General features: G+C 42.8%; 1 long non-coding RNA gene across 1 annotated transcript in view; it reads left to right on the top strand.

The window, feature by feature from the left end:
* The window catches only part of LOC131424384 (uncharacterized), a 63,526-nt gene extending 51,807 nt beyond the window's left edge, over positions 1-11,719 (top strand). Inside the window, exons 2-3 of the long non-coding RNA XR_009227286.1 lie at positions 3,703-4,817; positions 8,710-11,719. This is a non-coding gene — a long non-coding RNA (uncharacterized LOC131424384). The remainder of the gene's footprint in view (positions 1-3,702; positions 4,818-8,709) is intronic.
* The last annotated feature ends 1,544 nt before the right edge of the window (positions 11,720-13,263 follow it).

The following is a 13,263-nucleotide window of genomic DNA, read 5'->3' as shown; positions in this document are numbered from 1 at the left end:
TTCTATTCCACACTGAGTTCTTAAAGGGATGGTGTCTTATTTCCCTGAGCCTCCCTTTCACCAGCCCAATACCTGATGCTTCCCGAGCACTGTTTCATTGAGTCTTGGATGAATAACACACATGGTGCAGCAGGCACAAAATAATATATTACCTGGACATCTGCCATCTGGATGTCTCATGTCTTCCCGCCTTCTGATGTCATCCTGTTTTGAGGCATCTGAATACTAAGGCCTCAACCCCCTTCCCACACACTGTGGAAAGCCCTGGTGATCTGGTTAGTGATCATGGTCACCTCTTGTAGCCATTCCCTGCCTTTGTAAAGTCTCAATCTCTGCTTCTCAAGGCTACTTTCTCCTTCAGGTTTCCACCCACGATGGACCATGTCCTATTTCCCTTCATTTCCTTCAAATACTACTTGCATACAACTTTCTAGACATTCAGAGCAATTGCAAGCAGGTGTGGTCTGGGTGGAGAACTCATATAACTATAGCAACACACAGCACAAAAACATTCTGGTTCTTAAATGTCCCTCTAGTTCTGCTGTCACCTGAGACTTCTCACTGGTCTTTGCTTTCCCAGGAATCCTGACTCCTTGACATCTTGCTGGGCCCCCTCCATTTTCCCCCTGAAGCAGGGTCTCCCCATTCCTGCACTTCCTCACTGCCTTTTTCTGGGATGGCCATAGAAACTCCAGTGTCTTCTCACACTATTAGGCCAGGGACCTACTTCCCTTAGTCTGACTGCTGTGCCTTTGGTCCAAGCACCAGGACTTACTGCCATGAAAAGCCTCATCAGAATGTTTTATTAAACAAAAGTTTGAGTTCCTCACTTGCCCAAACTCCCATTCTATATCCCCTGTTGCCTCTGCTACTGCACCAGGCAGAACCAGCATCATTGTTCACCTGGACTATTGCAGTGGCCTCTTCCCGAGTCTCCCAGATGTCATTTATGGCCCTCTCCCCCCTCATACTTCACAGCCAGAGTTTCTTTTACAGACAAAAATGTGACCACACCACTACCCTGGTTGAAATGTATTGGTGCATTTCAGAGAACTTCTCACTGTGCTCTGGGGGTCCAGCCCCGCCAGCTCCCCTGCCTCATCTCACCCTGTTCCCCTCTTGCTCTTGGCCTCCATTGGTTTTTGTTCAGTTCCAAACAGTGGTTGGACCAGGGTCATGTCTTCCCCTTACCAGCTCTGCTCCTCTCCTTCCTCCTTTCATCTGGCTGCCTCCCATGCCTCCTCTGCCTATTTGCTTAAGGAGAACTTCCCTCATCTCTCCTGTGTCCAGCACTTTCCTCCACCTTTATTGTTACTGACAACACTTAGTATTTTTCTCTGACATCTGGCTTTTGTTTGACTTCAGCTTCACATAGTTATGAGTGTGAGCTACATGAAGGAGGAAGGATTGCTGTCTTGTCCATTACTCTGTCTCCAACTCCTGATACAGCGTCTGGCACAAATCCTAAATTAGAAATTATACCTTGAATTGAACATCGAGAAGGATGCTATGGCTCCTACTGGTGCTGCGGACACTGGTGCCAATGGAGAAAGGATCTCAGTAACTCAGAAATGGAATGCTCAGTCTTTTAAGGAAATCAATAATACTGCGTTCATATGCAGGTGCCAGGGTTCTGTCATTTCAAAGGGAGAAGAAAGTAGTGCATCCAAAGCTGCCCAGCTGGTGCTTACAGAAATGCTGTTCTGTGATATTTCTTTCTTCACCCAGGAGAGATTATTTTTTAAACCATGTTTTCTGAATTACACAGTTGCATATGAAACGTCTCGGCTCCTGCTGATGAAGTAGTTTCTGCAGAAAACTGGTTGTCTTCCAAGAGGAAGGAAGGGCCCCTGAGATGCTTCCAAAAAAGATGAAAGAATTTCCAAAATAGAAGCTTAATGTTGTACTGCATATGGGATTTTCAAATTCACAGCTGGTTGGAAAACCATTTCCGGCTTTAAACTATTCGAGTTACTGTCTCCATGGCTTCAAGCAGCCAGAACTATATCTATGTCCTGGTTGTCAGGGGTTTTTCTGTCTTTTCCCTCCCACATTTATTCCTTCCTGTTGAAAATGGTATTTCCAGCTGTGTGATAGTAGCATTTGCTAAGTAGCCACATAAGATGCAAGCTCCATGGAGGTGGTGCCACATCTGTGCTTTGTCCTTTTGGTCCTACAGATAGCTAGACCTTAATATGTATTGTTGAATAAATGAATCCTCAGTTGAAATGTTGTATACTAATAAAAAAACATACAGGAAAAAATCATCCATCAATATAAAGGAGAACATTGCTATCAATGGGAACCCTCAATTTAATTTTTTTTTTAGTTGTAGTTTGACACAATACCTTGATTTTATTTATTTCTATGTGGTGCTGAGGATCAAACTCAATGCCTCACCCACATGAGATGAGCACTCTATCACTGAGCCAAAACCCCAGCCCCCTTCAATTTAAATTTAAGTATGTCCAGAAATGCCCATATTACGCACATTCCCTCTTCCTGTTACTATTGCTGCATCAAAGCCACTCCAAAACGTAGTGACTTAAAACAATAACCTTTTCTATTATGCTTATAGATTCTATGGGTCAGGAATTTAGACAGGGAATAAGAGATGTGGCTTGGCCTCTGCGGCATAATTTCAGCTGGTAATGCAGAAAGGCTAGGGTGACTTGACAGATGTCTATAAGCATCTTGGGAATCCTTCATCCACTCCTCTGGTGCCTAGGCTGCTATAACTTGACCTAGGTGTGGCTTCTCCAAGTGTCTTGGGCTTCTTCATGGCATGGTGGCTTCAGGGTAATTGACCTTCTTATACAATTGGAAGTTTAATGCTGTACCACATATAGCAAGGTACACATGTGATACAACATGAAGGTACATTCCAGCGGCAAGTTAGAAGCTGCCCCACTTGTCATGACTCAGCCCAGGAAGTCACACTGTGTCATTTTCTGCCATACTCTATTAGTCAAAGCAGTTAAAAAGCCACTGAGAGTCAAGGGGAGGGGAAATCAACTCATCCTCCTGATAGGGGAATGGTGAGATTGCAATGTAGAAGAGAAAATGGAATAGGAGAGAATTTTGCAGCATACAGTCTGGCACCTGCTCTCAAGCTTCACTTGCTATATAGGTGGGTTACCAACTTGCCTGCGTTGGGTGTTGGAGGATGACCCGCAGTTGAGGTCATCCTGTGCTCATCCTGAACCTTTTTTTGCCTTTTTTTCCAAGTCTTTTTCTTTTTACTTGTGATAGATTTGGGCTTAGAAAATCACATTTTTAATGTAAGTATGTAGGTGATATGAAACCAACACTTCTCACCTGTGTTATTTATCAAGACGTTAGTAAGTGTGCTTTGAGGGGAAGAAGGACAAAGTTTTGGAAAAAGTTTTACAAATAATTTTCCCTTTATAAATGAATAAATGTTATTATCATAAAACCGCTGGAAAGATCTGTAATAAAGAAATCTTTTATTATTTAATTTGGGCATGATTAGATGGTCAACAAAATGTTTATTTCTACCCCGATGTGATCCTTGATGAACTGAGACTTTCTGGGCCTTGATTTCTTCATGTCATGTATAAAGTGATGGTTTGAATGTGTACTTCATAGTAATATCAGTACATATCTTTTTATGCTAATAGATAGCAACTATTAGCATTACTGAGCCATCAGAGTGTTTTTCTATCCCCTATTCTTCTCCAGGTCTCCACAATGAACAGAAATCTGCGGTTTCTACCTCTTAATTCTTCCCCCATCCCCACTGAGCCAGAGACAAGCAACCCAGTCCTCTCTCATGGAAGTGGACCAAGGGAAGATGTGCAAAATGCCACTCCTCATGGGAAATCCTACTCTGGGGAGGTCTTACCATGAAACTGGCACTATTTCTGTGGAGACAAGGCACTTTAGTGAAAGGAACTTGTAGGGTGGAAGATGCTTAATTCTCTCTGCATCACCTGCTTCTTCCCCAGCCCTGGGGCACTTACCTTCCATCTTGGGAGTAGGAGGGAAGGGAGCGAGAGCTCCACCTCAGTTGGGTTCCCCCCTTTGTGAATGCTCCAGCATTCCCAAAGGAAGCAAGCACACCCATTCCCACCAACTGTGTTGGTTTAAGTTCTGTACTGACCAACCAGGAAGAATGCTAACAGAACATGGAGGGGTAGAGAGAAAGGTTGGTTAGAGTACAGCTAAAGTTGAACCTCAAAGCTCTGGCTGGGACATGGGGATTCATACGGGCTGAAGCAATTGGGACAGAATAAAGAACAAAAATCTGTCCCCAAGATACCTGGGTACCTGTGCAAATTTGTCCCATTGTGGCTGTGTGATGTGGGCAGGTCATTTGCCCTCACTGGGCCTTGGTTTTCCTCACCTGAAACAAGTGCTGGGGTAGAACTCTTGTTCTGGAATGGTGGGTGACTTTAAACAGTTTGACATTATATCCTAAAACAGAACACTTGAACACCCTAGGACCAAGAAATTCCAAAAGATACAAACAAGAATGTTTTTATCAGCACTTTTTGTAATATCCCAGACTGGGAATTACCTGAATATTCATTCACAGTCAAATACAGTCATGTAATAAAATACTATGCAACAGAGAAAAGGCCATGGACTACAATTACATGCAGTAACATACAATAACACTGACCCTAAGCAACTCCAATTTAGAAGACCTAGAGTGGCTATTTGCATTTTCCATGTTGGGACAAACTTGGCCTGTTTCGTGGGACTGTTGTGAAGCATCAAGTGTGACAGTGTGTGGTGAAGATGCTGCATAAACTGGACAGAGATTACTGTTCTGTTATGATAACAACTCAAAGGTAAGATCAGAGTCTGCTTGTGGAGCGACTGAATGAATAGGTATGTGGATTATTAATTATACTTTTGATTGCTCAAGTTGAACATATAAACCATCTTTTGGGAAGAAAGTTTCAGACAAACAGGTTGGAATTTATAGGCCAACAGGCTGGGTTTTGAAACCAGTTAAGCAAATGGCAACTTCCACAGAGCCTTGGTGACGTTGGGTGTTTTCTTCACAAGAAAGAATTTACCAGAAGCTGGAGGTTGTGGCTGCCCTGTCTGTGTTCCCCCTGAGAACCTTACCCTGTGCCCCCTACCATTCAGGATTTGGCTAGGGAGTGACACCTGCCAAGCAGCCCAGACCACATGGATTTCAAGGCTGTGACAGTTCACAATGTTTATTAGGTGCGTAATAGATGTCGAGCCTTGTGCCAATCATCTTCTAAGTTATCTACTTTAGTCCTCCTAGTAGCTCTCTGGGTGGGGTTTTTCTATAATTCCCACAGTATAGGTGAGGAAGCAAATTAAGAAAGGCCACACCCTTTGATAAGATTTGAACTCAGGTCTTAGCCCTTGCTGTAGTCATTGGCCTCAGAGTTTGCACTGAGTTCTTCCATAGGAATTAAAAAAAAAAAAAATGGTGACTGAGCACCCATAGGAAGGCACAATCTCCCAAGTCTCCAATACCCTGTGAGGTGAGTATTATTATGTTACAGTGAGACGGGGTCCAGAGGTGTTAGCCTGTATAAAGTCACACAGCTGGAAATAGAAGACTTAAACGGGTGGGCCCCACCCCAAGAGTCCTTGATCTGGATCCCTCTGCACCCGCTCCTGGTCCTCCCTGAGTCTTCCCAGATGAACTTGTGGAAATGATCACTCCTTTCTTGGGATCCCGTGAGCATAGCCATGAACTCCGTGTGAACCAGTGCTCATACATCCCATCTCTATAGCAGGGGGAGAACTTTGAAAGGGCAGGGGCCAAGGTCTTATTTCATCTCTGTTTTCTGTGTTCCCATGCCAAAGGAGGAGAGAAGACATGCTGAGCTGGATGGGGTTCAGAGCTGGACTGTAGAGAAACTTGGCTGTAAAGTCCTTGGAGGAATTTTTTGGGGTTGAGGAAGGGAGGAGCCTAGGAGCTTATTGGCAGAGGGTAGTGCATTGGAACAGATACTTCAATTGGAGGAAGTGTGGTAGACATTCTAGTGCTTCGGAGATTAACCACTGGACAAAAACTCAGGGAGGAATGGGGGAGTTGGTAAGGAAGTAAGAGATATGAGAAGTGCTGACACGTGCTGCTGAGTGCTAGTCATAGTCTCAACAGAGATTCTGACTAGCAAGAAAGGTGTCTTTCTAGAGACCCACCACTCCCACATTTTTGCTCTTTCAGTTGCTCTCTCAGGAATGCCAGAAAGACTACAGCTTCACCCCATTGCCACCCTCTGTCCACGTGGTTTTTCCTAAATGCTATGTAGAGACTTGGTGAACAGAGGCACAGGGGGGAACCACAAGATGGAAAAGACACTGATTATGTGAGGTGGTGCTGGGCCATCCTGCACTGAGGTGTCAGGAATGACTAGGACCAGGAGTTATGCCACTGTGGGACTTGCTGCAAGTTCACGTGACTTCAAGAAATCTTGAAAGAGGAAGAGCATTTGGTTAAGTCCATGCTACCTGGGGAGCCAGGGTGAGCCAAGCTGACCTTGACCAGGTGTGTGATGGGAGCAGGTCATTCTCTCCTGCATGACAGCAAACCATTGTGGCCACATTTGATGTGTGATTTTGTCTACTGTGTAGGGCTTTGGAAACTCTGAGGCTCTATGAAAAGGTCTTCAGGGGAAGTACAAGCCAGAGAGCAGGTAACCAGAGCCCTGAAACTCTCACTCCAAATTCAAAGAAGGCAGCTCTTGTTTTCTGAGCTCATTGAGGTCTCTATGATAGAGTCTTTCCTCCTGCCTAGGCTGTCAGTACCAAATAAAGTGAGGGCCTGAGACCTCTGCTGCTCTCCTCTCTCTCTGCAGATGCGTGTACATGCTCATGTGCACAAGATTATGAAAAGGTTTTCTTCTGCAGGATCACAGGGATCTACTGCATGGCAGTCCCTCTTATCTACTGTCTGCTTTCTGTAGTTTCAGTCACCTGTAGTCAATTGTGATCCAAAAATATTAGATGGATGCCATTTGACTCTTCCTTGGAAAAAACTGGATTCAAACACACATGCTGTGTCTGGAGTCACAACCCACCATGGTTCCCAGTGACCAGGAATGAACCCAGTATTCAGAATTATATGTCCCTCTTGATGAGCCAGAAGGGCCTTGTGGAAATCTTTTTAGGTTATCAAATAAAAAAGAAAATGATTCAGAGAGCTCATTGACTTGCAGGAGGATGTGTGTGGACCCTGGAGGTCATCAGCTCAAGGTTTTAGGAGGGGAGGTAGAATTAATATTCTTTTCCCACTTAATAGTTGAATTATGAAGGGTCTTTGAGGTCACTTATCCAAGGTGACAGAGCAGGTAGGGGCCTGAGCAGGACTGAGGTGGTCTTTTCTCCCCAGTTATGGATGGTTCATCTGATCCATAAAGGGAATGAATGGGCTGAGACTTCCCACAGGGCCAATATGTACCTTTTGGGGGGCATCTATTCTCTGCCAGGCTTTGGATGTGGGAACTACTGAGGGGTGGCAGGAGGAAGAGGGATGGGCCCAGATCACCCATCGAAGGAGTCTCTCTCTCTCTCTCTCTCTCTTTTTTTTTTTTTTTTTTTACAACCCATCTGTCAACCACCTAGGCTGGCATTTTAACAGGTTCTCTGCTCAGAATTACCAATGGGCAGGAGTGGTGCTCCATGCCTGGTCCACTGTGGCTCTGGACGTCCAAGAGCTAACCCAGCAGCCTTGCTGGGTGGTCAGAACTGGTGTTTGTTTTGAATTTCCCAATGCTTTCCTGGGAGGGACCCAAGTGAGGAGGGCTTGGCAGCTGCATCCTCAGCTGAAATGTACAGAGAGCTTCCCAACTTTTCCCTTGACCACTGGAACCTCAGAGGTGACAGTCGAAAGAGAAAAGTAGGTCACTTGGTACAAAGTGGGGGATTCATTGCTAGGTCTCCAGATTTCTCTCTTGGACTGGGAAAGTGATCATAGACTCTCAGCACCTTGGAGGTCAAAGCGTATGGGTCCAGGCATAAACAAACACAGTTGCATAATCCAATGGCCGTGTTTCATCTTCCATTTTGACTTAATAAATCATTTAAGCATTCATCCTCTCTCTCAAGCTTAATTCAGCAACAAAAGCTAGAGATGGAAGCTCATTGATCAGGCATACACAGTCTAGGCACCTTCCAAATATTAATGCTTGAGTTGGGTTCATGGTGCCCATCACCTTGCTCCATTAAGGGTTCCAGCAGATGTAGTGAGCACGTGTGTCTAACTGGAGACCAAACTATCTACTAGGTCACTGGACTTCCAAGCACTGGGCTCCTTTGTCTAATCAGTTTGGACAACATGCTGACATCTCGCCTGACTGCAAGCTGTCATCAAACTCTGCTTCCCCCCTCTTCTTAAGCACACAGCTGGATCACAATTTCAGACTCTTTCATAGCCATGCACTGTAGACCTGCAGATGTGCCTCCAGACCCCTCTTCTTGGAGGTCTTGCTCTCCAGCTGCAGGAAGTGCAGTCAGCAGACAGTATCTGTCAGTTCACTCAGTCAGGTTGGCTTCAGCTGAAGAGCCTCAGCTGCCTTGTCCCATGTCACACCCTTCTGGTGACTGCATGAGGCACAATCATTTTGGCTCAGGAGAGGATACTTCTGATTGGCAATATTTGCTCCTGAGCTCCCCACTGGGTTAGCCATTGCTTGGTCAAGACTATGTCACAGTTTGACTTCTGTTAAATTGTTTCCTTCTCTCCTTTCATAGGTATTGATTCCTGGTAAACTTCATGTAGTCTCAAATTTTGTGTCAGCATCAGCTTCCTGAGTATCCAGCCTGCGACTCTGTGACTGAGATGTCACTGATGCAGGATAAGCAGAAGCTGTGTGCACTGTTCTGGGGCCCGGCCTTCAAAAACCTCCTGGGAAGATCTCATGCTTTCTCCGTCAGCTCTCTGGATACAGACTTCAGTGATGCCCTAGGGCATGGTGGAGCCTCAAGATGGAAATAGCCTACGGATCACGAGGAAGAGAGATGCACCTACCCCTCACCTTGAACACCCTTCCAAAACCATTAGGAGAATTGGAAATGATCTTCTTTTGTACAAAGCCACTGAGTTTGGGGCATCTACTTGTTATTTTAGTCTATCCTGACTTGTCTCCTTTTCTCATTTGCCTCTTCAGATGCAAATAGAGGGGGTGGCCATTGGCCAGGTGTGACTGGAAGTCCAGGTGCTCACTGTGTCTAGACTTAAGCAGGCCAGTGGTTACCACAGAACAAGAGAGAACAAGGCTTGGGGAGGCTTTTCTGTGCAGAGATCCACAGTCCCTTAAAATGTGGCTCAATGCCACCAGATTTGTCCATCAAAAGGCAACTGGTTGCTTTTAGGAGCAGGAATCATGAGATAGAGAGAAAGTAAGTTCTTATTCCACTCCCTGAGTGGAGAGCAGAATTAAAGATCTTTTTATGTGGCTCAAGGTTGGAATGTAGGAAAAAGAGCATGATTCCCGTCACAATGGAATCATCCAATCCTTTTGTTATTGTGTAGAGAGGGGTGGATAGATAGATGATAGAGTCATGATATATAAAAGGATGGATTGTATACAGATAATGGGTAGATGGAGATGGTAGACAGGTGATGGATGATAGACAAATATAAGTAGATGATATTTAATACTGGATAGAGGGCAGGTAAGTAGAGAGGAAATTGAGGTTCAGAGGCACTAAGGTATGTTCCCACTGTCAGGTCACACAGGTCACACATTAGTCATAGAAACAATTCAACTCTTGGTGGAATTCACAACCCAATTCTGCATTCTTTCCTCTCTTGAGGATGGCAATGAACATGTTCCATTTGCACCATACACAGGGTTTCACTAGTCTTATACAATGTTTTGCTTACTTTTGTTTTATTAGGTTTAGAATTAATCCACTTGTACTCTAATTTTAACTTAGGTTTTGTCATTTTGTAGGGTTTTACAAGATCTTTTTATTTTTTCTTTCTTTTTTGAATGGTGATGGTGGAGTAGGCATTTAAAAGCTGCAATCCCTAAATTCTTGCATGTTCAAACATGATTTTTTGTTTGAAGGACAATTTGGGTGGGTACACAATTTCTTAGTAACACTTTTGCTTGGAACCCTTAGAATGGATTTATTACAACATATCAGAGGAGACACCTAAGGTTGAACAAGTTGAGTTGGACAGTGGAGAAACCTTCAGTTCCTGGCTGTTTTATTTTGACTGTGTACTGTTGGCAATGGAGGGCGTTGAAGGTTTCTGTGCAAGGCAGTGGTAATTATTGTAGATGGATTTGTGAAGGAGGAGACTGATCACAGAGAGGCCAGATCAGAGCTACCACATAATGGTTAGGTGGCCAAGGCCTGAACTAGGGCAGTGGCAGTGTTAATAGATACACTGTGGATGCAGAACTGATAGAGTTCAGCAAGGTTATCAAAGGGACAAGGACAAAGGGGGAGGGGAGCTGCTAAAAAACAATGCCTGAGGTTAAACTGGGGGCAATTAGGAAGATAGTATCATTTATAGATCCACAGAAAGAAGGCAGAGGAAGGAATGGAAAAGGGAATGGGAAGAGGAAGAGAAGGGAAAGAGGAGATCCAAGTGAAGACATTTTGGAGGAGCAGGTAGAAGCCTCAGTGGAGCAGTCCAGATACAGCTGAAATCTGGGGCTGGAGTTCAGAGAAGAGGTTAGGGTGAAGGACAGCGTGAAGGTAGGAGTCTCTAAGTGGGATAAGTATGCCCAATATAAGTTTCTTTCCAAAGGTAAATCCTTAGTCATTTTCTGGAGGGTGTTGTGAAAACAGCCTCTGAAATTCACTTGTTAACCTCAAGTTTCTTCAAGGCAGTGAGAGAATTGCAACCTCTGCAGAGTGAACAACCCTGGGCTCCTAGACTTTCCTTGAGATCTCATTTCTACATTCACATGTTTTTCTTTCTTTTTTCTTGATTAATATTTGCTAGAAGTTTATTGATTTTTTTCCAGGCTACAAAAAGAAACTTTTCTTGGGTTAATGACTCAATTACACCATCTTTATATTTCCTTACTCTATTATGTATTGATGCTTTTCTTTCTATTTTTCTTCGATACCTGCCTACTCACTTTCATTGAACTTTTATTTGTCGAACTCTTTAATTTTATCTTTGGTAGTACAAATATTTAAAGCTGTAGATCTCCTCACAAATACTGCTTTCTCCATATGCCAGGTGGTCAGAGATACAGCATTTTCACTGACATGATTTTCTAAGTGATCATTATTATAGACAACTTTTCTGTTGGCTGAGAAAAACTTGTTATTGTGTACTTTATTTTAAAATTCCACAGATATCTATCTTTTTTTTTTTTCAAAGAAAAAACAAGGAAGCAGGGGGAAGCAAATACAGGAAACATCTAAAGTTACATAACCTTTGTAAGATTTGAGACTAGAACCCAGGTTGATTGACTCTGGTCTAATCAGTGAGAAAATGTTTTTCTACTTCTAAAGTAATTGTTCAAACTTGAGAGTTTCTGGAAAACTCTTCAGTGAAATGTGAAATGGAGAATTGCAATGTTTAGAGTTGGGAAGTCAGATTCTGCCTTGGCTGCTTGAGAGCTTTTTGACTTTGAGCAAGTCTCTAGGTCTCTTTGAGTTTCAACCTCACTACTTGCAATATGGAAAAATAACATTAATTTTATATTGTAAAGATGAAACATCAAATTGTTACATAAAATGCCTCATATACCACAAGTGATCCATAAATATTCATCTCTGCTCCTTTAATAACCCATGCTTTAATATATATATTTATATAATATATACATTATATATATATATATATATATATATATATATAATATATATATAATATTTAACTCTGCAGAGGTTGCAATTCTGTCACTGCTTTGAAGAAACTTGAGCTTAATAAGTGAATTTCAGAGGCTATTTTCACAACATCCTCCAGAAAATGACTAAGGATTTGCCTTTGGAAAGAAACTTACATTGGGCATACTGATCCCACTTGAAGACTGAAGGTAATAGACAAATTTTTAAAAAAATTAAAAAGTAAAAGAATGTGAATTGAGCTGCTATGAACATCGATGTAGCAGTGTCCCTGTAGCATGCTCTTTTTAGGTCTTTAGGGAATAGACCAAGAAGGGGAATAGCTGGACTTTAGGGAATAGACCAAGAAGGGGAATAGCAAGACTGTGGAACCAACCCAGATGCCCTTCAATAGACGAATGGATTAAAAAAATGTGGCATTTATACACAATGGAGTATTACTCTGCATTAAAAAATGACAAAATCATAGAATTTGCAGGGAAATGGATGGCACTAGAGCAGATTATGCTAAGTGAAGCTAGCCAATCCCTAAAAAACAAATGCCAAATGTCTTCTTTGATATAAGGAGAGTAACTAAGAACAGAGTAGGGATGAAGAGCATGAGAAGAAGATTAACATTAAACAGAGATGAGAGGTGGGACCCTCAGGGTTATACAAAAGAACATACAAGAGGAAATGAGGGGAAAGGGAAAAATAATACAAGGGGGAGAAATGAATTACAGTAGAGGGGGTAGAGAGAGAAGAGGGGTGGGGAGGGGAGGGGAGGGGGGATAGTAGAGGATAGGAAAGGCAGCAGAATACAACAGACACTAGTATGGCAATATGTAAATCAATGGATGTGTAATTGATGTGATTCTGCAATCTGTATATGGGCTAAAAATGGGAGTTCATAACCCACTTGAAGCAAAGTGTGAAAGATGATATATCAAGAACTATGTAATGTTTTGAACAACCAACAATAAAAAAAAAAGAAAAAAAAAAGTAAAAGAATGCATTATTCCAGTGCTAACTACTATTAATGAAGTATAATAAAATATTTGAGAACTTATACATGCATATATATGTATGTATGTATATATATATATATATATATATGGTGTGTGTGTGTGTGTGTGTGCGTATATATATATATATATAAACACATATTCATACCCACACACTCAAACACAGACTCAAAATTTGGATATTACTGCCACCACTATGTGGGGAGTGAGTTGCCTGGTAAGTGAAGGCTCTGAGGTTTGAGTGGAAAGATAGACCAGACTGATGGCAACATGGCGGGGGTGTTAGAAGGTGCTTCCTGAGGCTGGGGCACTGTCAGGGTATGAGCAGGTTTGGGTGAGTGCAGCAGACTACAATTTCAAAAGACCTACTTACTCACAGTGTCTCGTTCACTACACTGATTTTGGCATTTCACTGCCTAGTCAACAAGTCAGGCTGAATTTTTATTGAAGTTTACTGACCCAGCACTGTGTGAGGTGCTAG

The sequence above is a fragment of the Marmota monax genome, unplaced genomic scaffold, assembly GCF_021218885.2.
Source record: "Marmota monax isolate L192 unplaced genomic scaffold, Marmota_monax_Labrador192_F-V1.1 WCK01_AAM20220418_F8-fsc00004, whole genome shotgun sequence".
NCBI classification, from domain to species: Eukaryota; Metazoa; Chordata; class Mammalia; order Rodentia; family Sciuridae; genus Marmota; species Marmota monax.
The sequence above is the reverse complement of the archived record's forward strand: the minus strand, read 5'-3'. Positions and strand labels throughout refer to the sequence as shown.